The sequence below is a fragment of the Lactuca virosa genome, chromosome 2 (assembly GCF_052849685.1).
Source record: "Lactuca virosa cultivar CGN04683 chromosome 2, Lactuca_virosa_CGN04683_v6, whole genome shotgun sequence".
Taxonomy (NCBI): Eukaryota; Viridiplantae; Streptophyta; class Magnoliopsida; order Asterales; family Asteraceae; genus Lactuca; species Lactuca virosa.
Window position 1 is genome coordinate 141,524,512 of NC_136427.1, and position 25,538 is coordinate 141,550,049.

Consider the following 25,538-nt stretch of genomic DNA (forward strand, 5'->3'; position numbering starts at 1 on the left):
GAGTTAGTTAAGGGGAGATAACAGGGACTTCTTATGCAACTGATGGCAAATAATGAGTTGGAGGTTACCCTAGAGCAAGCCTAGGATGAGAGTAGTGTTGGGAGCAGTGTTAGTAGTAGTGAAAGGGACTTGGTGTAGTCAAGGCAATTCTTGAGGAAAGTACGGATATATGTGGAAGGTAGTAGGGTCCCATACTACTGAAAGCAGAGGATCTGTACTCGATTCAAGAAGGGATGAGATAAAACCGGGGAACTTGTAGTAGGTATGTGATCCCTCAGTAGAGATGTGTATTATGATGGTAGTGATGATATGTTGTAGAATGGTGACACTATGGGGTAGACCAGTTGGCGGATCAGGCGCCGGAGAGGGATCAGGCTTGGGTTCAGGGACCGAGCAACTCTAGGAGAGGATGAGGGAGTTCGTATCAGCCGAGGTTACGCGTAGTATTCTAGATCAGACTCCTGTGATCTTTGGCACGGTCAAGGAGGGCATACTGGAGGTATTGGATGAGAGGTTGGGAGCCTTCCGCGCAGAGATGGTGGCCATGATGGGAGCGCGTACTTTGACGTTTCGAGAATTCAGAGCTTGTGGAGCTCCAGATTACCATGTGGCTCGTGACCCCATCACTAGCAGCAGGTGGTTGGCCGACGTTGCCAACGCTTTCCATACGAGCCGATGTCCCGAGGGGGACAAGGTCCGACTAGCCTCCTGTCTTCTAAAGGACAGAGCACGCGATTGGTGGGAGGAGGTTAGACATGTCATTGGAGATGATGTCGCGTTGGACGCGATGACATGGACTGACTTATCGACAAGATTCAGGACCGAGTTTTCACCAGTGATCGAGGTGCAGCAGCTAGCACGAGAGTTTCAGGATTTGAAGCAGACGACTGAGACTGTGGTGGAGATTACCGCCAAGTTCAGGGAGATGGTTCTTCTTGTTCCACAGTATGTGGCGGACGAGGAGATCAAGAAGGCCCGGTATCACGAGATGCTGAGATGTGACATCAGGCAGTTTGTGAGCAGGTCCAGCTGCAAGACACTGGAGGATATGATTGCTCGTGCCAGAGAGAGAGAGATTGATTTGGATTGGAGAGGAAGAGGAAACCGGATGAGAATCAGGTAGCCACAGGTTCAGGCAAGAGACCCAAAGGGTCATACTCGAGATCGAGGGATTTCCAGAGTCGCAGCCGTTGTGGCAAGTGTGGCAGGACGCACGAGGGTGCGTGCAGGAGTGGCAGTGGTGGTGATTCGGGCTGCTTCAATTGCGGCCGGACTGGCCATTGCAGCAGAGATTGTACAGCTACCACCACTCAGGGATCAGACCTGATATGCTTTCATTGCAGTCAGAGGGACCACAAGAAGGCCCCGTTTCTGAGTTTGCTTTCAGCAGGACAGGTGATAGCACCTGTCCCTGCGACTTTGAGGATCACCGATGGTCGGCAGGGCCGGGCAGAGGCGCCTACGGCACGGAGCAGGGCGTACCAGTTGGTCTCAGACGACATGCGAGTAGCCCCGGATGTGGTAGGTGCGTATCCTTTATCTGCTTGACAGTTTTATCTACGATTTATTTGCTATGGTACTGCATCGGTATTAGTGATAGTACTTTGGATTCTGTCTCCTGCTTACGATTGAGTTATATGCCATCTGCATACCATGGGTTTTAGAGTAGTAGTCCGTAGTTGTACCCTTTTAGAGCAGGTTACTCAGGATGTGGTCGCTGTAGCAAGCGTGAATTGGGACCCTTGAAGTATTTTGCCAGCGCTCGAGGACGGTAGCGTCACGGTATTGGTTAGCTTTAGAGGACTGGCAGCGGTGAGCATTAGTTTTTAGCAGAACGATCATGGAGTGGTAAGAAGGATTAGGAATCCTTTCCAGACAGTAAGCTGTAAGGAGCTAGTTGAGTCAAAGTGGGGGAGAACCCTCCAAGTATTCAGGAGCAGAAGTAAGTGAGGAGTTGGAATGAGTTCGCAACTCTGTTGAGCAGGGTAATAGTCCGAGTGGCTGTTCGGATTGAGAAAACGCGTGAGTTGGGAGTTTGGGAAACTTCCCGTTGTTGAGTTCGTGTAATTGCGATTAGTAGAGGATTGGTTTGGGAAACCAGGTTGAATATTTTCTCGGCAGGATGTGATTTTAGCCAGGATGTAAGACTACGGGATAGCCGTAGCATTCACTAGTAGGTAGACAGTACGGGAAGTGTAGTGAGGCTACGGGACGACTGTAGTAATCACATTAATTGATAGCTGATTTGGAAAACCAGGTTGGAGGATCGCCAGTAGGACTCGGGTGAGTCAAGGTGCAGATAGAGTGAATGTCCGGCATGGGATGCTTTCAAATTAGTAGTCAGGGTAGAGACGGGATGGAGAGTGTAGTAAGACTGCGGGATAGCCACAACATTTGTTGGTAGCCAGCTAGAGGAGTGTGGGCGAGGGCCCGTATCTCCTAGTTAGCGGGGTGTGGGCGAGGCCCGTATCTCCTAGTTAGTATGATCAGGAGCAGGTAGACATAGTCCGTTGAGATTCAGTATGGAGGCAGGGCTGCATAGCCCTAGATAGGTGAGACCTGAGGGACAGGCCACTCCAAGATACAGTTGGGTGAGACCCATGGGCGAGGCCCGTATGTTAGTAGCAGTACAGGTGAGACTAGAGGGATAGACCGCTCTAGATATAGTTTGGGTGAGACCCGTGGACGAGGCCCGTGAGATTTTAGCAATGAAGGTGGGACCTGGTAGAGACCTTAGATTCAAGATAGGGGACTGAGGATCCCAGGATTTAGAGAGCCAGAGTGGCAAGGTAGACAGAGCAGTTTTAGTTAGCCGAAGTTTTCTTCGGAAGTCGCTGAGAGCGACTGAGAGATGGAGTTTGTGTGACACCAGTCAAATTTTGGTCAAAAATAAATTGATCAATAATCGTAATTGGGATGAACCAAGTGGTAGAGTTTGTAACAAGGTTTCCAAAACATAAAGAACACTGAAATCCGAGTTATAACGAAGAAGTTATGACCAATCGAAAATCCGCGTCAAAACCGGCAAAACACTGTTCAGTATAAAAAGTGAATTTTCGATAAAAGGCTTTTTAGCCTTAACAAACTAAATGAAACTTGTAGAATATGTTAAACCGAGAACGTTCATAAAAAGAACGTGAAAATCCGACTTCGTATGAGGAAGTTATGATTTTTCGAAGTTTCGGTTTAGCAGTAGACAGCTAAAAATTCGAAATATAAATCGATCGATATTTAGCCGACGCAACTTAAACGAGAATCAAAGGTCTCATCAAAAGTAGCACAACGGTAAAAAGACAGACAAAAACGGACGTCGGATGAAGAAGTTATGAATTATTAACGGATTCCCGTCTCGGTCTGTTTAAAATAATAATATTAAAAATAAAATCAAAATCAGCCGACGAAGTCTAAACGAAAGTCGTAAAGTATGATTTTACCTACGCGTGCATATAAAGAACGTCAAAAACGGAGCTCGTATGCGAAAGTTATGATTTTCGCAAGTTTTTGGCACGAAAATCAAGAAAATCTTGAAAACCGGGAAATTTCGCATGCAAGGCTTTGGACACGTCATCATCACGTGCGAGACTCCACGTGTCCTCCTCTGGTCGGACCGCAGTACACGTGTAGCCTTCTGAGTGGACCGCAGCCGAGGTCCAATAATCTTCGGACACCCTCGCATCGGACACCCCGGAGACATCCCGGAGACACCCCCCTTCGCACGTGCCTTCTCCCTATTGGACCGAAGCCTAACCAATCAGAAGCTGCCAGATCCGAACCTTCGCCCTGTGGACCTCGCTGCTGACCGACGCGTGTGCTACTGACTCCTCGCCCTCGCCACCTGTCCGATGACTAAGCAGCTTCGGCCGAACCCTCGCACCCCTATATAAAGGGTGCGAGCCTTCTCGGATGGAGGAGATTTTTCACCCCAAAACTTTCCCTTTTTCACATTTTAGCCCCGTAAACTTTCTCATGACCCCCGAAGGCCCCGGTATCGCGTCTAAAGCCCGAAGCAAGCCCCAGAACCTCGGAATACTCGAGAATTCATCCTCTCTCCTGTCGAAACTCTGCCCGATTGGAGCCGGTTTTACGTCAAACAAACTCTTTTCTGGGAAACAAAACGCTGCCCGAATCACCGCTAATCAAAGTGAGTTCATACCCCTATAATTTACCTTTTCAATGGTTTTTAAATGCTTTTAGGGGGGGAATACAAGTTTAACACAATATTAAATTGTGTTAATAACTGTGTGTGATAATAATCACACAGAAAGTTTCCGTATACTTTTAAGAATTACCAAATACTTCCAAAATAACGTAAAGCCATGTTAAATTCTTTGAAAAATGTTTTATAAACTATTTCAAAATATAAATGCCAAAGTCATGTTTATATATGTATAAATATATAAATAAGACTTGAAGGGCTTAGGACTAATGAATTATCCTATATCCTTTTCCTTATTTGGATGTGGAATTAGGGTTGTATTATTTGTCCGAAGGTCGTTTCCTTCTTAATTATATATATATATATATATATATATATATATTATACATATATGAGTCTAAAAGGTTACTCCTTTTAGTATCATTACCTTTGTATCAGGCTGAGCAAAGGTGATATTCCATGAGAATTCATGCTAATCAGATAGAACACATAAATTATAATAGGTATAATTTATGATTCAAAACTAAATATACAAGTATGATTCATGACTGTATACTTTCCAAGGAAATTATCAAATACATGTTTGGAAAACTAAAAATATACTGTCAATCATTATTTTAGAATGATTGAGTTTTAATTCAAGAATATACTGTCAATCATTATTTCAGAATGATTGGGTTTTAATTCAAGAATATACTGTCTATCATTATTTCCGAATGATTGGGTTTTCAAAACTAATATACATGAACGTTTAATATGCTTTTTATGAGACTCTGTATTCAGGTTGTTTAATTCATTTTAGACAACATAGGAAGTCCTGACATTATAACCAGAATCTCCAGCCGGGGATCGAAACAAGTGTGTGTAGATCTATATCGGGAATTGACAACCCCGCACTCAGGCTGCTAGCTACAGTTTGATGAGTGACAATTGTTATCACCAGTTTAAACGCCCACAAAGCGTTTGTTTCAGGCCATCCGTCATAGTATGGTTATAATAAAAACTACTCATTAAAAAGGTATTAACAATACGTTAGTGTATAAACAAATAAACGAAAGTACACCTTCAAAGTACCAGTTTATAGAATACAAAATACAATGGTTTAATACAGTTTCCATTAACACCTGGTGGAGCCAGGCACACTCTCAGTTTCAAGTTTTCATAAAGGAATACAAATACAAAACAGTAATACAAAGAGAACGGTTTATGGGATTAAACTACTTATCCAATGGAACTTAGTCACTCAATCTCGGTAAACTAGTATAACATAAAAGACCTTTAGTGGTTAATTCTATAATTCCTTAGTTGCTACATCAGAGTTGTACATAAGTAAGGTTCGATTGACAGTGAAATGTGTGACTTCCGCCTTACTTCATGTTCCTTGTTTGGTTGTGGGCTTAGGGCAAATACACCCATTTAACTGTCAATTTGATATTGTGTTATGTATAATCAGTATAAACTAGGTAATTACATAGGGAAACTATTGAGGTTATCAGTTAATCACCTCAGGAGATATAGGATTTCCTGGAGAAACCAGTGAACTTATTCAAAGAACTTAGGGTATACTTAACAGAACAAAAATACTTATGAACTCACCAGCTTAAATGTTGATCTACTCTTTTCAAATAACTTGTATTCTCAGGAATCCAGTAGGCAGGTACACTCTGAAGCTTTTGAGAAGACTACCTAGTACCGTACCGCGACTCTTGTCTTCTGTTGTACCTACTTTAGTGTTTGAATATGTAATGTTTAAACACTTATGTAAAACTTATACTTATTAATACAGTGGTTGTTTGTACTTTGATTACTATATTGCATGTGTTGTGATACTTACCTAAAGTCCTCCGCCCCCGAATGTTTCCCCCATTCTGGTTTGGGGGTGCGACAGATTGGTATCAGAGCAGTGTTTATAGTGAACTCAGTATATCAGTTAATAAAGATATACAACTATAAACCCATTGGGATAAAAACACTCTGACCAAGAGTTATACTTTAAAAATATATCAATATTTTATAAAAGTATAAGTAAATGCAAAGTATATATACCAGAATGAGTATCACAAGAAGAACAAAACTAAAGTATTTAGATGTTGGACATTACAGCTAAACCTAGACAGTGATGTAATCATATATGGGATCAATATAGCCTGATCAACTATATTCATCCGAGATATGACCACCATGTGTTTAGGGGAGTGATTGTAATGTTGCGACTGGTCTAAAACTTACCTAAACACCAAAAGAATTCTAGAACCAAAGACTAAAATACTATGGGAGTATTTTAGGATGCTATAACAAGAAAACTGAAAACCTGTTAAGTTCTTGAATCTAGAAGTCCAAGAATCAAACTCATAACTAAAATAACATGGAGGTATGTTACATACCTCTGGGGAAATGTTAAAAAGATCTTTTCTGATAAGTCTATAATTACTAAGTGGATACGTTAAGATCATATATAACCGAGATCTTATAGACTTAGAATATGTGATTTTCACTCTACTTCCTTTTCCTTGTTTGGATATGGTTTTAGAGTAGGATTACTTATTCAAACGTCTATTTGATCTGGATTATATATAATCGGTACACACCATGTGATTATAGAAGGACCAGAAAGAATCACCTTCGTAAAAATTTTCTCATAGATTCTTTAGACATTCCTATTCTCGTATAAACCCGTTAGTTAAACATAGTTACTCCAGCAATCAATAGAAGAGTCAAGGAGGATCCAACAGAATTTCATTAGGAGAATTCCAAGGAAAGAAACAGATAAACTATAGAAATCATTTAGTGCCTTTACCCTATTACGAACACCAATGAGATATTCGCATGAACTTCCGAGATTCAAAATCTTCATTTCGAAGTAATGGGGATCAGTGTCAGAATCGGAAGTAAGACAGCCCGGGAATTCAATATACCTACAGAGGAGAAGTACACCCTATAGATACCAGGAGAGAACAAATCATTACCACCCAGAATAGAACAAAGAACAAAGGAAAACCACGCATGATTCATATGAAGTGTTCGAGCACCTTTTCATCTAAGTAATAACTAGTAAATCCGTTCAACCTAGTGAGTTAGTGATTTCATTACTCACATTAGGTTTTGAGCTTATCCTCTTTTCCTGTCACGGCTAATAACAATAAATCAGATCACGGAATCTTAATTGATAGTGATTACTTCTCAAATTCATAAGTCTATTTTATGTAGACACTGTTATGAATTATTTTCGAATATTTTCGAAAATTGGGAAAACGATATCCACCAGACAAAGGTAACTTAGTTGGATAATACTCTATTCATAACCATTCTAGAAACTTATTCTTGTTCCTCATCAGGACTGCATCATAGGGATGCAGGTCGAATCATTAAGAACAATATAACAAAATGAAAGATTAATACATAGATACAAATGGTTAGAATACATCTAGAGACACGATAGTCGCTCAAGAACTCATTTTCTTATCATGTAACAGAATCATGCCTCCAAAGAAGTGTAACCAACCCTCCAGCGAAACACCAATCCTTCAGATAGATGCGGCTACGTTTCAAGCTGCGGTCACAGCAGCTGTAACAGCTGTCATGGCACACCTTAATACTAACAATACAAATGTTAGTAGTAATGCTATCGGTAACCCTGATCGTGGTGATGGCCAAGTACAGCAACGAGCACCTACTTGTAAGAACACTTTCAACCTTAAGCCTAAAATCCTTAAACGAAAGTTCAAAAACAAGAAAGGGAGTTGTTCAACTCAAGAACCTAACAGAGGGCAACGAACTGAGGCAGTCAATACCCCCATCAGCCCTGTTATTCTAGCACCGACTAAACCGTACTTAGGAAACCTCCCACACTGCAGCAAGTGCAACTACCATCATCATGGAGTTTGCCGAGAGCTGCATTGCAATAAATGCAACATGAAAGGGCATACCGCCCGCATCTGTAGAACTCCGGTTGAGTTCATCACTTCAACTACCGATGTTGGAACCATTCCCATATGTCACCTTTGTGGTGAAATAGGACATTACAAGAGGGATTGTCCAACAGAGAAGAACGACGGGGGAGCAGGAGGATTTTGATCCCAATACATGGGAAAGCATCAAAGAACCCTGCTATATTTTGGTACGCTTCCAAACCCCGACAATTATTTATAATTATGATTACTCTTCCGTTCAAATTAAATCATAACACTTATATAAAATTTGAAACCCTAACAGGTAAGCTATGATGACTTAGTGCATACATAAGGGTCATTTATAATTAAGATTTGTAGACTTAGAGTGAGTAATCCCGCCTCATTTCCTGTTCCTTGTTTGGTTGTGGATTTAGGGCAGGGTTGCTCAGTCAAAAGTCTTACCAATCTTAATTATACATGACTTGTATACACCAAGCGATTATAGAGAGACCTAGTAAGGATCGTTTCATGAAAGTTCATAATTTCAAATTAACAGAACCCTCGTATTAGTAGTACCCGCCAATTTTGAATCAAAAAGGGGTTCGTAGTGATAATAACAGAATAAAACCAGAAGCGCTGAAAACTTAGGTACATAGGATATCATTGTAGTAATCATTTGTCCCATAATGACTTAATATCTATTTCATCGAGAAAATTCTGACATCCTCATTCGACATGGTTTGGCCTGGCCCTTACCATGTGAAAATTCTTATGCTGTATAAGAGAACTTTTCCTTAATCAGCCGTAAGATGAAATTCTTCCAATCTATAACGCAAAACTCTTAGGTTGTCTCTCATTTCAAAACTTCAGAAGTATCCATGCGAAGAGTACCACGCCATTCTAGCCTACTCAGTAGACATGAAACTTCAAACAAAAAGCACCGAAGTAGTCATAGAAGTCAGTAACTACAGAAGTACCTCAATAGATCTCATAGGAAAATCATTGTACCGCAGGTCAAGTTCAAGAATAGAGACTAAGAACTCATTAAGTTAATCTATCACTGCTAAGTGTATACACGAGAGTGGTATATAAGTTAGACTTAACAAGATTAAGGATGTGTGATTCCGCCCTATCTCCTGTTCCTTGTTTGGTTGTGGACCTGGGGCAGAGTCACCCATCCGAACGTTTTGTGAAATCTAAATTATATGCGACTTGTATACACGAGGTGATGGTAGATGAGCCAGGTATGAGTCTTATCATGAACTTCGGAGCAAAAGCCTGCATCATGTATTCTACCAGGTGGAATTCAACATGAGACCACGACAGTGGGTCGAGCTACTAAATGACTACGAATTTGAAATTCGTTATCATCTCGACAAAGCCTATATAGTAGCTAACACCATAAGTCGGAAAAAGTACCCAGGTCATAGTTCCAATCATAGACTGTGATAAACCTTTCAAATCTCTCCACACAAAGTAAGGAGGCTCAATAGGAAGCCTTGAAACCTGAAAATGTGGCAAGTAGAGAAGATAACTAGAACGTGTGAGTGCACGGTGTGCCAATATCTGTTATCTCCACTGAGATAATAGAATAATCTCCCAGTTCAGGCCGTCACTCAAAAACCTCTAGGAACCAGAGTAGTCATGATTCTATGGGATCGACTATGGTAAAGAATGAGATATCCATTTACCAATTAGTCGAGTCCTTTAACACGCTAGCATTTAAGTTGCTCCATTCGAAACCTTCTGTGGTCACAAGTGCAGATTCTATCTGCACTGGACTAAAGTAGGTAATACGCAAATAGCTATAGATCCAATTTCCACACAGCACCCTCGCTGATCTGGAAACTATCCGAGAAACTACCAAAAACAAAATACGAATCAGGAAATGCCATAAAGCTTCCAGAGTTAACCAGAGAAGCTACGGCTTCGATAAAAGAAAACCCTTGGAATTCCAGGATTGATGACCTTGTCATATGAAGGTCTCACTCAGGAAGGACAAGATGTGCTTGAGAAAGTGTGAAATACAAAACTCAAAGTACATAGGACCATTTGAGGTTCTTACCAGAATCGGTCTTGTACTTTTAAACTAAAACTACCACCAAAAACTTAATAGGATTCATCCCATCTTTCACATATCGAATCTAAAGAGATGTCTATCTGATAAAACACTTGTTATTTCACTTAATGAAATCAAGTTAAATAAAAGTCTACACTCTGTAGAAGAAACAATAAAAACCATGGATAGGGAAATCTGAAGAACCACGCTAAGTATTATCCCGTTAGTGAAGGTTCACTGGAGTACAAACCAGGGACCTGAATTCACTTGGGAAGGAAAGATTAGACCTAGTCCATGAGTATCACTTTAGACTTAATTTCGGGACGAAATTCCCTCTAACGGGGGATAATGTGACACCAGTCAAATTTTGGTCAAAAATAAATTGATCAATAATCATAATTGGTATGAACCAAGTGGTAGATTTTGTAACAAGGTTTCCAAAAAGATAAAGAACACTGAAATCCGAGTTATAACGAAGAAGTTATGACCAATCGAAAATCCGCGTCAAAACCGGCAAAACACTGTTCAGTGTAAAAAGTGAATTTTCGATAAAAGGCTTTTTAGCCTTAACAAACTAAATGAAACTTGTAGAATATGTTAAACTGAGAACGTTCATAAAAAGAACGTGAAAATCCAACTTCGTATGAGGAAGTTATGATTTTTCGAAGTTTCGGTTTAGCAGTAGACAGCTAAAAATTCGAAATATAAATCGATCGATATTTAGCCGACGCAACTTAAACGAGAATCGAAGGTCTCATCAAAAGTAGCACAACGGTAAAAAGACAGACAAAAACGGACGTCAGATGAAGAAGTTATGAATTATTAACGAATTCCCGTCCCGGTCTGTTTAAAATAATAATATTAAAAATAAATTCAAAATCAGCCGACGAAGTCTAAACGAAAGTCGTAGAGTATGATTTTACCTACGCGTGCATATAAAGAACGTCAAAAACGGAGCTCGTATGCGAAAGTTATGATTTTCGCAAGTTTTTGGCACGAAAATCAAGAAAATCTTGAAAACCGGGAAATTTCGCATGCAAGGCTTCGGACACGTCATCATCACGTGCGAGACTCCATGTGTCCTCCTCTGGTTGGACCGCAGTACACGTGTAGCCTTCTGAGTGGACCGCAGCCGAGGTCCAGTAATCTTCGGACACCCTCGCATCGGACACCCCGGAGACACCCCCCTTCGCACGTGCCTTCTCCCTATTGGACCGAAGCCTGACCAATCAGAAGCTGCCAGATCCGAACCTTCGCCCTGTGGACCTCGCTGCTGACCGACGCGTGTGCTACTGACTCCTCGCCCTCGCCACCTGTCCGATGACTAAGCAGCTTCGGCCGAACCCTCGCACCCCTATATAAAGGGTGCGAGCCTTCTCGGATGGAGGAGATTTTTCACCCCAAAACTTTCCCTTTTTCACATTTTAGCCCCGTAAACTTTCTCACGACCCCCGAAGGCCCCGGTATCGCGTCTAAAGCCCGAAACAAGCCCCAGAACCTCGGAATACTCGAGAATTCATCCTCTCTCCTGTCGAAACTCTGCCCGATTGGAGCCGGTTTTTCGTCAAACAAACTCTTTTCCGGGAAACGAAACGCTGCCCGAATCACCGCTAATCAAAGTGAGTTCATACCCCTATAATTTACCTTTTCAATGGTTTTTAAATGCTTTTAGGGGGGGAATACAAGTTTAACACAATATTAAATTGTGTTAATAACTGTGTGTGATAATAATCACACAGAAAGTTTCCGTATACTTTTAAGAATTACCAAATACTTCCAAAATAACGTAAAGCCATGTTAAATTCTTTGAAAAATGTTTTATAAACTATTTCAAAATATAAATGCCAAAGTCATGTTTATATATGTATAAATATATAAATAAGACTTGAAGGGCTTATGACTAATGAATTATCCTATATCATTTTCCTTATTTGGATGTGGAATTAGGGTTGTATTATTTGTCCGAAGGTCGTTTCCTTCTTAATTATATATATATATATATATATATATATATATATATATATATATATATATATATATATATATATATATATATATATATATATATATATATATATATATATATATATTATACATATATGAGTCTAAAAGGTTACTCCTTTTAGTATCATTACCTTTGTATCAGGCTGAGCAAAGGTGATATTCCATGAGAATTCATGCTAATCAGATAGAACACATAAATTATAATAGGTATAATTTATGATTCAAAACTAAATATACAAGTATGATTCATGACTGTATACTTTCCAAGGAAATTATCAAATACATGTTTGGAAAACTAAAAATATACTGTCAATCATTATTTTAGAATGATTGAGTTTTAATTCAAGAATATATTGTCAATCATTATTTCAGAATGATTGGGTTTTAATTCAAGAATATACTGTCAATCATTATTTCCGAATGATTGGGTTTTCAAAACTAATATACATGAACGTTTAATATGCTTTTTATGAGACTCTGTATTCAGGTTGTTTAATTCATTTTAGACAACATAGGAAGTCCTAACATTATAACCAGAATCTCCAGCCGGGGATCGAAACAAGTGTGTGTAGATCTATATCGGGAATTGACAACCCCGCACTCAGGCTGCTAGCTACAGTTTGATGAGTGACAATTGTTATCACCAGTTTAAACGCCCACAAAGCGTTTGTTTCAGGCCATCCGTCATAGTATGGTTATAATAAAAACTACTCATTAAAAAGGTATTAACAATACGTTAGTGTATAAACAAATAAACGAAAGTACACCTTAAAAGTACCAGTTTATAGAATACAAAATACAATGGTTTAATACAGTTTCCATTAACACCTGGTGGAGCCAGGCACACTCTCAGTTTCAAGTTTTCATAAAGGAATACAAATACAAAACAGTAATACAAAGAGAACGGTTTATGGGATTAAACTACTTATCCAATGGAACTTAGTCACTCAATCTCGGTAAACTAGTATAACATAAAAGACCTTTAGTGGTTAATTCTATAATTCCTTAGTTGCTACATCAGAGTTGTACATAAGCAAGGTTCGATTGACAGTGAAATGTGTGACTTCTGCCTTACTTCCTGTTCCTTGTTTGGTTGTGGGCTTAGGGCAGATACACCCATTTAACTGTCAATTCGATATTGTGTTATGTATAATCAGTATAAACTAGGTAATTACAGAGGGAAACTATTGAGGTTATCAGTTAATCACCTCAGGAGATATAGGATTTCCTGGAGAAACCAGTGAACTTATTCAAAGAACTTAGGGTATACTTAACAGAACAAAAATACTTATGAACTCACCAGCTTAAATGTTGATCTACTCTTTTCAAATAACTTGTATTCTCAGGAATCCAGTAGGCAGGTACACTCCTGAAGCTTTTGAGAAGACTACCTAGTACCGTACCGCGACTCTTGTCTTCTGTTGTACCTACTTTAGTGTTTGAATATGTAATGTTTAAACACTTATGTAAAACTTATACTTATTAATACAGTGGTTGTTTGTACTTTGATTACTATATTGCGTGTGTTGTGATACTTACCTAAAGTCCTCCGCCCCCAAATGTTTCTGCCATTCTGGTTTGGGGGTGCGACAGTTTGAGTTCAGTAACCGGTAGAAGTCCGGTAGTCAAGATGATGGCAGATTAGTTGGGACCGGGGTGGTCTCGGTTCATCCGGAGAGCGGATAAGAGATAGCAGAATCTTCAGTCAGGAACAGCAATAAGAGGATTTGTGAGTAGAAGTAGTTAGTTGACTGAGAGGTGCTAGGCCACTAACAGCAGGATTAAATAATCTCAGAGTGAGTGATTTGACTTTGTTGCGCAGCTCTCGTATGAGTCCAACCGTTGCAGGGATGAGTCTATTACTCGAAGGATTATCTGATCCATCCGCTGGGAGGGGTTTTCAGCATCAGTATATAGAAAGAGAAAGCACTCAGTAGGTATCAGTGAAGTGACCAGCACTGGGAGTGGCTGGGAAGGTAGGTTCAGCGAAGGGTATGTCCTTCACAGAGGAAGTAAGGTTGTTGTTTTTGGGAAGTTTGCCTTGGGAAGGCCAGTGAACGCGCAGGAGAAAGGGGTGAACCCCTAGGATGTCCAGCATAAGTACTCAAGGAGTACCGAAAGGATTATCAGTTGGGAAAGAGTCGTGTTCTCAGGATTGTTGGTGAGCAGAGTGCTCTCGAGGTTCTTATCTTCAAGGATTAGTTTTGGCTGAATGACCAAGCAGAAGGTCAATGAAAGTGATCTCTCGAGGATCGGACTCAGTAGGAGATGGATTCACCGGGCAGAAATGTTGTGAGCAGATTGCAGGATTGTTGGTCGTAGCGGACTTCGAGGACGAAGTCTAGTTTAAGTGGGGGAGAGTTGTAACACCCCGAATTCAGAAGACCTTGAAAGGGAAGAAAACCTCAAAATGAGGAAGCTACTCGTCGAGTAGATGGAGTGACTCGACGAGTAGGATCGCGAATGGGGTCACGGGTTAAGTGACCTACTCGACGAGTAAGAAGACTGACTCGGCGAGTTGTTCAGGTTTTGGGAAAACCCTAAATGCAGGCCTTGTACCCTATTTAAAGAACATTATAACATTCCCCCAGCCTCCTTACTACCCCCTCAAGTCCAGAAACGAAACCCTAGCCATCCAACTCCATTTCTTGAGCATTATGAAGCTAAAGGTTGTTTTGTGGTGCATTTCTTGGAAGATTGGAAGCAAAGAACAAGGAGGAGAGTTTAGATCCAGCATCTACTTCAGTTTGGCAGTTAATAGAAGGTAACAAGTTGTTACCTTGAGCATTCATCTGATAGATCCCTTCATCTTGAGTCTCATGGCCTTTTCTAGCACATTTGTGCCTAGTGCTTACATGGGGCACGATCTGAATTTTGCATTTTCAGATCTGGACTCCCCAAGGTCCCTAATGCATTAAAGTCTCAAGATTTTAAGAGTTGAAGCCCTCCTCCATAGTAAAACCCTTCCTTGTAGCTTAGTTTTGGCTTTTGGGAACTATTCACACGTAAAGGTTGCAACTTTACGTGGAAAGCATGCTCTAGGAGGTTGGATCTACCTTTGGGAGAACCTGTTTGGCTTAGAAATCGTCTATATAGAATGAGACATAGAGGGACTCGGCGAGTCACTTATGGGACTCGGCGAGTCAGTCTGCTTTCTTGCCCCAAAACCCTTCTGTTAGAGGGTATGAGTTGAGTTGGTATGGGACTCAGCCAGTCTGGGTCCATAGCGGGTATGAAGATCATCGTACTCGGCGAGTTCAAAGAGGAACTCGACGAGTCTAAAGCAATCTTCTTAGTTTATGAAGATGGACTCGACGAGTTATTCATACAACTCGGTGAGTCATAGTCTGGACATTCATAAGAGGGAGATGAACTCGATGAGTTCAAGGATGAACTCGGCGAGTCGGTTGAAGATGGTCCCGATTGTAAGACTGAAGGAGAACCCGTCGAGTTCTTGCTAGACTCGACGGATAGGATCGATGGTTGTATTGGGTTGGAGGAGCATGGACTCGACGAGTTGGTAGACGAACTCACGAGTCAAGTCAACTGGAGGTTGACTTTGACCGTTGACTTTGACCAAGTTTGACCTGGATTGACTTTTGGAATATTGTGGTCTAAGTGTTACTTTGGGTATTGATAGTTCAGGAATTGAAGGATCAGCCGTCCGGGGGATTGCCAACTAGCAGCCAGAAGAGCATCAGCAGGTCTTCAGCAGTGCGAGGTGAGTCTCCTCGTTGTGTGAATGGGTCTACGGCCACAATGCCGGCCCATGTAGTTTATGAGTGGGAAGACTCGGGGGTTAGCCCTAGGCACTTTATGCTAGTATGTTATTCCGGACCAAGGTCCGATGTCGGGCGGGAGTCCGAGGAATGTTTGTATGTTAGTTTATACTTGTTGTCTTTGTGATACTTGTATGTGCCTGGTAGGGAGGTGAGTGTGGGCGAGGTCCCGTATCTCACCATTAGCAGAGTACGGACGAGGTTCCATATCTCATTAGTAGCAAAGCAAGGACGAGGCCCGAGTTAGGAGAGAGTTGAGTGTGGGCGGGGGCCCGTATCTCATTATTAGCAGGAGCATAGACGGGGTTCCATGACTCACTAGTAGCAGGACAGGGGTGGGGCCCAAGATAGGCGAGGCGTTAGTACATGGATTCAGTAGAGTATGTTTAGTTTATGCGATATGTGTTATGTTATATGATTGTATGTGTTGAGTGGGCGGGGCCCGGAGACAGATGGGGCCTAAGAGAGACAAATCTATATACCGAGCGGGGCTCGATGCCAGGTGGGGCCTGATGTCGGGCGGGGCCCGATGCCGGAGCTAGTCCAATGTCGGGCAAGTCCCGATGCAGCGGGTGGGGGCCCAGTATGTGGATATGTATGTGGTATGTGGTAGGTTGGGGAACTCTCTAAGCTTCGTGCTTACAGTTTTCAGTTTTGTTTCAGGTACCTCTTCAGCGAAGGGGAAGGAGCCGGCGCGGTAGCGGCACATCACACTCACACATGATTCCGCATCGAGTTTTCTGGGATTGTACTCTGATTTTTATTACTAGTGATGTTATGGTTTTGAGATACGTTCTTATAGTTTTATAAATTATTACGACATTGGCAAGGGTTTTTGGTAAACTATTTTATGAGTTACTTAATTAAAATGGAATTTTTGGCCTTGAAAATTGGGATTTGACAATATGGAGGAGATGAGACAACTAATACGAGAGGATAGGAAATAACCCACTACACCAGTTATAGAACCAGTTTTAAATAAAAGTTAGCCTGAGGAAATTGGATATAGTGGGGATGTAGAACCGTCAAGGGTTAAGAAAGATGACACGAAGAAAGAGGTTGATAGAGATGGATGCAAGTATGAAGACTTTATGGCATCCCAACCACCAAGTCTTTCTGGAGAACCAACACCACTAGAAATCATGGATTGGATCTACGAAATGGAGATGGTGTTCGAGAGCTGTGCCTGGAACGACGAATGGAAAACTATCTTCACAATCAGACTGCTAAAGACTGGATTATTGAGTTGGTGGAAGTAGCTGGCTAATACTATGACGAAAGTAGAAGCAAGGAAGATGTCATGGGAGATCTTCCTTATACAGTTAAAAGAAGAATACTACTCAGAGAGAGACCTTCTAGAAGTAGCTAATGAATTCCAGATCCTGAAGAAAGGAGAGATGATCGTCAAAGAGTACGCTGCAACCTTTATTGAAAAGGTGGAATTAGTGCCTATCTAGTTCCTACTGAGCTATCGAAGATAGAGAAGTTTTGCTAATGGATTACCAATAGATTTTGGTCCTTTGGTCAAAAGCGCAAACACCTTGGAAGCAGCCGTTCAAGTGGCCAGCTCCTTGGAATTCATAACTGAGGGGAGAACCACCAAAAAAGTGGAAGTTGGAGAGAAAAGGAAGAGTGAAGGAATTTCAGAACCCAATAAGAAGGGTAGATTTCTGAAATATGACCCCAACGGAAAGAATCCTGGAGATAACAATATGCAAGATTGTGCAAAGAATGCATAAGGAATCACTTTAGGCAATGCAAGGAGAAAATGATCTACTGCAAGTGTGGATGGACGAGTTACTATTCAGATGAATGCAAACACGAAAAGATAGTGAGTTTCGAGTGTAGAGAAGAATGGCATATTTCAAAGGAATTCCCAAAGAAGAAAGGAGCTACACAAGCATTAAAAATGACTTTAAAAGCAGTAAAGGAAGAAGAAGATGACACTTGAGGAAGTCAGGGATAGGAAGCTACCTAACTTCAGAGTACTCATCCCTCATAGATGATGTTGTAGTATGTAGCCTAATATATGAGGCATGAAGTGTAATAAACTTTGAAGATGATTGTAATCGTTTCTAAAGTAATAAAATCTCTGAATACACGTCCAACCATTTATTGATTCATGTGTGGATTGACTTCGGAAAACTACGAGACAACTTTTGGGACGAGTATGAGTAGGTGTGGAAGGTGTTATGGGCCAGTACTACCGGAAGCATAGGAGTCATACTTGGATGAGGAGGAGTCACAAGGTTACTAAGTCTCTAAGTAGACGTTCTATTTTATTCATTTCCAGCATTACCTTTTCTTCGTTAATGACTACGAAGATCAATATTCCAAGCTTAGTGGTCATATCGAATCGAGTCATAATAATCTATGAAGAAGATTTGAAGTAGTGTACGACTTTAGATTGAAGGAAAAGATAATCGAAGCGATCGATAGAAGTATCGCAGTCACCGATAGGATTAAGCAGCCAGTGGATAGAAATGCTACATGCTAGAATGTGATTATATCACGTTAGAACATGAAGCAAGGTATCTTTTATGTTAAAGTACGACTCAAAGAGACCTGATTCTAGCCATTTCATCATACGACAAAAGGTAATTAGAGCATGACTATTAGGTCTGTTACGATAGTCAAAATAAAGACGTTATCTTAGGTTAATTCAATTCCATAAGGAGCAGGAGCCTCCAATGGAGACCAAATTTAAAAAAAGAGCACGTACGGGATAGAACACCGTAAACAATCAGGAGTTCTAAGAGTAGGAAACTCAATAGAAAATACATAAGATTTATAGTTATTACGTATGATGGAAAGGTAACATGCAGAGTCATTATACAAGCCATGTTTTGTTGATGATTACGGGAAGTAATCATCTTAAGGGGAAGATAATTGCAACGCTCACAAATTCATGATACACATAAAAAGTAATAATTATTAAAATGAAAAATCCTTAAATAGGATAATCTTTAGTCGTGCGCGTTGCAGACTATATAATACAAGTTTCATATTAAGGAAAAATAGGAAAAATCATTCCAATTGTCCGTAAATCGTAAAATTAAGTGCGCCAAAACATATATGTATGTGTGTGTGTGTGTGTGTGTATATATATATATATATATATATATATATATATATATATATATATATATATATATATATAAAGTACTAGTATGAATTAGATATGATTTTTATTATATATAAAAGTCAGCCGCGCACAAGGAATGTGTGACATAAAAAGCTACAGAGAGAATGTTTGACTTTTAGCTAAAGTCACCAAAAGGAAAATCGTAGTACTCTTTAACATAGGAATTTTAAGAAAAAGAATGCCAAAAACGAAGTCCGTACTAGAGAGTTATAGTTTTAGCAAAATCATTTAATCATATAAAAAATAAGGACGAAAAATAAATTCAAAATTAGCCTATGTGTAGTCTAAAGGAAAGTTATAGATCTCGTCGAGAGCTGTCCGGGGATATAAAAAACGTCAAAAACGGAGCTCGTATGAAGAAGTTATGGAATTTACAAATTTTGTGTTTTGCGTAGTGCACGGTGCGCAACGTGCGCTTCTGGAAGGTGAAAATGTCGACCATAGTGAATCTGACATGTACACAAAATGGATAGGGATATGTCATCTTAAAATGCATGATGTGCACCCCATTTTCATGTCGTGCACCCCAAAATTCGGCTATAAATAGGAGGCCAAGCCTCATTCTTTCTCCTACAACTTCCCAAACACTCTCTCTTAATGTCTTTCAATTCTAGCCCATTTTCTCTTAGTTTTAGTCATTGGCGAAGCCCTGTGATCCCTAAAGTAGTAGTAGCTAGCGAGTAGAAGCTCTGCAAGTGCAATTTCGTAACTTGTGTCCATAAAAACCTCTGTAAGTTAAGCTACAATTTAGTCTTTTCAGTGTAACTTATATTTATAGTCATAAGTCGTTATTATGAATATAGAAATATGATTTATCAGTGATTCCAAGTCATAATACTGATTAATCTATTTACGGGAGAGGTGTCTAGAATGGGATCAGTGATAGACCTCTCGGTATTCATTGGGATCAGTGAGGAATCTAGATTACCATTAATCGTCAGGGATTAATTAGATTAAGACTTAGTGGTATTCATATCTAGGTCATGTCAGAAGAAAATATAAAAGACCCACGCGAAGTTCTGCCCAATTTCTAAGGCATCCACTTTTATCAAGTGAGTGCATAGTCACTTTCATTAACATGATTTAATACAAGTATTAATTAAAATCTTAGACATATGTTGGAAGTCGTATGTGAATTATATGCTTATTGCCCAGATTTTATATATATATATATATATATATATATATATATATATATATATATATATATATATATATATATATATATATAACGTGCTACGTGCAAACCAAATATGGTTCTATTTTATCGTAGGATAAATAGATAATATTATATGTAATAGTACTGAGGAAATAAATGAATAATATTACCTAATACTTTGTATGGATTATATATACTCTAAAGGTAGGTTAGTGTAGCCCAATAATAAAGTTGGTATTAGAAGTTGGTTACATGCATTGTAATCTAGTCTAGGGATAAACTTAGATTGATGGAAGATACCTAGTTCATTTAAGTTTGATAATGGGTAGTCTCATTAGGAAAATGTGTGTAAGCTACGAACGGAGAGTAAAGTTCTATTCTATGACACTTTCAGGTGTCGATGTACGGTAGCTCCTTACGTGAGTACATTATAGTATTCCCCTTGGATGACCAGAATTCGTGGGTCATGATCAGACAACTGTAATGGTATGTCTGGTCACCTCTTAGAGTAGGTGACAACAATTGATCATTCTAGAAAGTCTTGTTAATTACGTTTCTAGTGTCAGCTCATTACTCACAGACGTAGATGAAATGTGATACCATATTCATCAAACACTCTGATGGCTCATATGCCTTATGACTAACACTTTCCAAGGAAGCCCCTAGATGTGTAGTCAAACCTTTTAACAATTCATCATGCAAGATAATTTCTCCCTGATATTCGTAGACTAAGATCTGTGAGGATCGATAGGAATTTATATGTCAGAATGTAAGCCTATATGGATATTGTATGGTAACGGTTGGTGTTGTAGGTCTGATAATTAAGTAATATTATCATATCAATATTGTGGGATTAAAATTCATATGTATCTCACTAGGTTTCCCCTATCTGAACCACTCAGTTTATATGCGTCACAGGTATTAAGACTTAAGATATTGGAACTTGATTAGGATGTTGAGTGATTAAGAGACAGTCTACAATAGTATTTATGACTGTCAGTTCTCTATGCTGTAACTTATGTATCTGTATTAATTATGACATCGTTAGGGTTTTAACATTTTGGAAACAAACATTTGTAATCAAAATGATCTTATGTACTAGGTTTTTCATCAAATATAAATAAATGATTTTTTAAGCGTAAAGAAAAGTTTTAATTGGTTCTGAAAATTAGAGGACGTCACAGTTGGTATTAGAGCATTAGTTTAAACGAACTAGGAAATGTGACGATTTCTAGACTTAAACTTGGAGACTAAGCAATGATTGTGAGGTGTGTGTCTAGAGTAGTTTTGGTTGTATACCTGAATAGACACCAACACTAGGATATTTTAGGGTATAATCCTTAAATAATATTAAGTGCTAAAACTAGTTCCTTGATATCTCCAAACTTCGGAACCCATATTCGGTTCATGAAGTATCTTGTTCCATCATCCCTAATCTCTAGTTGCTTTTCCATTCCCCTGAGGCCTTCTTCCTCATTGTTTTTTTCCATTAAAGCCTCGAGCACAACACTTCTAATCTGTGAGATTAGGATAAACTGGATAGTCATCGAAATCTATTTGACTCTATGAGGCATAACTCGTTCTTTTCGGCTCAAGGCGTCAGCTACGGCGTTAGCCTTTGTTGGATGGTAACGAATCTCACAATCATAGTCATTCAGGAACTCTAACCATCTCCTTTGTCTCATGTTGAGGTATTTCTATTTGAAGATGTGTTGTAGACTCTTGTGATCTGTGTTGATTGTACACTTTGTTCCGTAAAGATAATGACGCCAGATCTTCAGGGCAAAAACTACAGCTCCAAACTCGAAGTCGTGGGTGTTGTATTTTTTCTCATGCACCTTGAGTTTTCGTGAGGCGTAAGCTATGAATTTTTCCTTTTGCATCAATACGCATCCCAGATCCTGATCTAAAGCATCACAATATACCACAAAATCACCAGTTCCCTCTGGCAGGGATAGTATCGGTGCACTACACAACATTTCATTCAGCATTTGGAAAGTTTCTTCTTTTTTGTCTCCCCAAACAAATTTTGTTTCCATCTGAGTCAATGTCGTGAGAGGTTTGGCTATATGAGAGAAATTCTCTATGATTCTCCCGTAATAGCCAGCCAATCCTAAAAATTGACGAACCTCGGTTGGTGTCTTGATTGTTTCCCAATTCTTCACAGCCTCAATCTTGGAAGGCTCAACATGAATACCTTCGTTGCTTACCACCTGCCCGAGAAAGTGTACTTCTCTTATCCAAAATTCACACTTAGAGAACTTTACGTATAACTTTTCTTTCCTTAATATCTCTATGATTATCCAAAGATGCTGCCCATGTTCTTCCTTGGTTCGTGAGTAGATCAGAATATCATCAATGAATACTATCACAAATTTTTCCAAGTAGGGTTTGCATACTCAATTCATGAGATCCATAAAAACAGCTAGGGCATTGGTCAGTCCAAAAGGCATGTCCAAGAACTCAAAATGGTTGTATCGTGTTCTGAAAGCAGTCTTTGGAAGGTCCTCTTCCATTACTCGTAGTTGATGATATCCAGATCTTAGGTCGATCTTATAGGAGTAACTGGATCCTTGCACTTGAGCAAAGATATCGTCTATTTGGGGAAGTGGATATCGATTGTTAATGGTCAACTCGTTTAGCTCTCTATAGTCTATGTACATCCGGAAAGATCCGTCCTTCTTGACAAATAGAACGGGTTCTCCCTAAGGCGAGAAGCTTGGTCTGATGAAACCCTTGTCAAGAAGTTCTTATAGTTGGCTGGAGAGCTCTTGTATCTCCGATGATGCCAATCTACAAGGAGACTTTGCTACTGGGGCGGCTCCTGGAATTAATTTGATCTGAAACTCAACATGACGTATTGGTGGCAATCCATGTAGTTCTTCAGGGAATACATCAGGGTAGTCACAGACATGAGGTACTTCCTCGATCTTCTTCTTTTTATTGTCTTTTCTATCGACAATATGGGCTAGGAATAGGGGTGAAAACAAGCCAAGCTACTCGGGATCGGCTCGTTAAAAGCTCAACTCAAAACCGATTTTAAACTTGCCCGAGTCGAGCTCGAGCTCGAGCCTACGTCACTAAGCCCGATTAGGCTCGCGAGTCTAAACAAACCTATATATAATATAATTTATTATTATTTTTATATATTAAAATAAAAAATATTTATGGAATTAGGGATTTAGGGTATTAGTAAACGAGCTTCTTAACGGACTCCAACCGAGCTTAAGCTTATTTAGGCATGTTAGACAAAAAAAAAGTCGAGCTCTGTGAGAACTAGATCTATGCGCAGGGACAAGGTTTAATAACTCAAACCTTGAGTGAATACTTGAGATCAATGTCTGCTTTATGATGGATGTTCAAGTCGAGACTGGAAAGACCAGTCAAGTCTTAGATGATCAGTTCAACAAATGATCAAGACATTAATTGAGAACAAGTAGATAATGATCAAGGTAAAGTTAATAAATGAAGAACAAGAAGAATGTTTTAAATGTGATAAGAGTAAATGCCAAAAGTTAGTGAAAGATCCGTAGTTGACTTGTATTGAAAGCTCCTATTTAAAGGAGTGAATGTTACAACGAATTATCCCAGATGTTTACATAGGACCGGACAAAAGACATAAGTCTGACATTCTGATTGTCCTAAAGTAACTTTAGACTAAGTCCTATGAAACGTTACATCAAATACAAGACAAAAGTAATAAATGCACTAAAGACATAAAGACTTCATTACGGACAAGTAATTTTCCGGAGATGAAGGTTTGGTCCGGATCATTACACATTCCGGACTTCAGGATTAGCTCCGGAATGTGTTCCTCTTCAAAATGCTTGTCCTCTTCTTTTCTCCAGCTCCGTACAGGTTCCGGATTACATCTTCCTTCGGAACCAACATAATTCGGAATATATACTTAGGATTGCTAGAGGTTCACTTTCAGGTTCCAACAATCTCCCCCTAAGTGAACTTAGCAATCCATCAAGCTTAGTTCATTTCTTCCTTGATTAAGGTGTATGCTCGGAACAACCATTCACGCACCACAATATACCAAGTCAGTTGACTTACAAACTTTTCCTTAACCTGTTCCGGAGCATCAGACTTGGACGCCCGGGAAATGAACTTCTTCAGAGCTTTGGTAGGAACCAGGTGTTTGTCAAGGACTCGGAAGAAGTCCTTCTTGTTTGTTCTCCTGGTGATGTAGACAAACCCTAGAACCGGTTCTTCAATTAGACCATCTGCAAGAATTTCAGCTTCCGGAAGAACAAAGTCTATCTTTGCAACGAATTGTTCGGTTCCGTAGAGGTGAGCAAGTTCGTAATCACAGCGGCAGAATTCAGCAACATAGTCTTTGAGAAAGCTGAGAGTTGTGTGGTAGGCACCCATACTGATGTCATCCTTCTGATTTTCTCTGAAGTAAGTAGCAAGGGTAAGGATTTCGTTCGGATTCATTGAAGGAAAATCCGCATCAGTAACGGTCTGGGGAGTTGGCTTGTTCTGGAGGAGATTGAAACGAAATAGAGGACAGTTCAGCTCAAATTTTAGTAAAATTTTTCTTCCAAAGCCTTGAACTTTGGTGATCCTCTTTCTTGTCCATACTTCCTTGAAGGGTTGAGCATTTTTAGCATAGAAGGTTTTGAGCCTTTCACGCTCTGTCCGGATGATCACTTCCGGATTATTGGTTGGGTGGAGCGGAGCAAACTTCGTGTAGAATTTGCTAAAAGGAGAGAGAGGAAGATCCAGTTGATCAGTGTCATTTGAGGGAAGGTCATAGTAGAGTGTTGGGATGATTTTCTTTGCTTGAAGGATACCTTCACGACACAGAGGAGAGATGTCACGCATCGGATCGGGATGGTCTTTTAAGGCTTGAATCTGGATGCTGTCCTCGAGTGCCTTGTGAATTTCCTCCTCAGACCATCCATATTTTTGTTTGAGAGGAGGTCCGGAGTGGAAGGCTTGAGGTTCGGAAGTCATCGGTTTCTTCCCTTTGTCTTTCTGAAGTGCATCAATCACCATCTTCATATTTTCATCAATGATGAATTCCGGAGTGGGAGTTAGAAGCGGTTCTTCCGGAATTTCATCTGGGGTCCGGAGAGCAGAGCCCTGGTCGATTGGGGCTATTTTTGGTTCCGGAATGGGAGTGGGAGACAACATAGAGGGAGTGACTCGAAAGGCTTGAGCTGTAAGGAATGATTTTGCCTTATCCATTTTGATGGCCATTTCAAAAGCGTCCGGAAGAGAGAATGGCCAGGAGACTGCGGACCAGATCCTCTTTTGTTCCTCTGTTAACACCTTCGGAGTAGTCAGCTTTGGAGCTTGAAGACCAAGAACTCCTTTGGGAGCTTCATCCGGAAT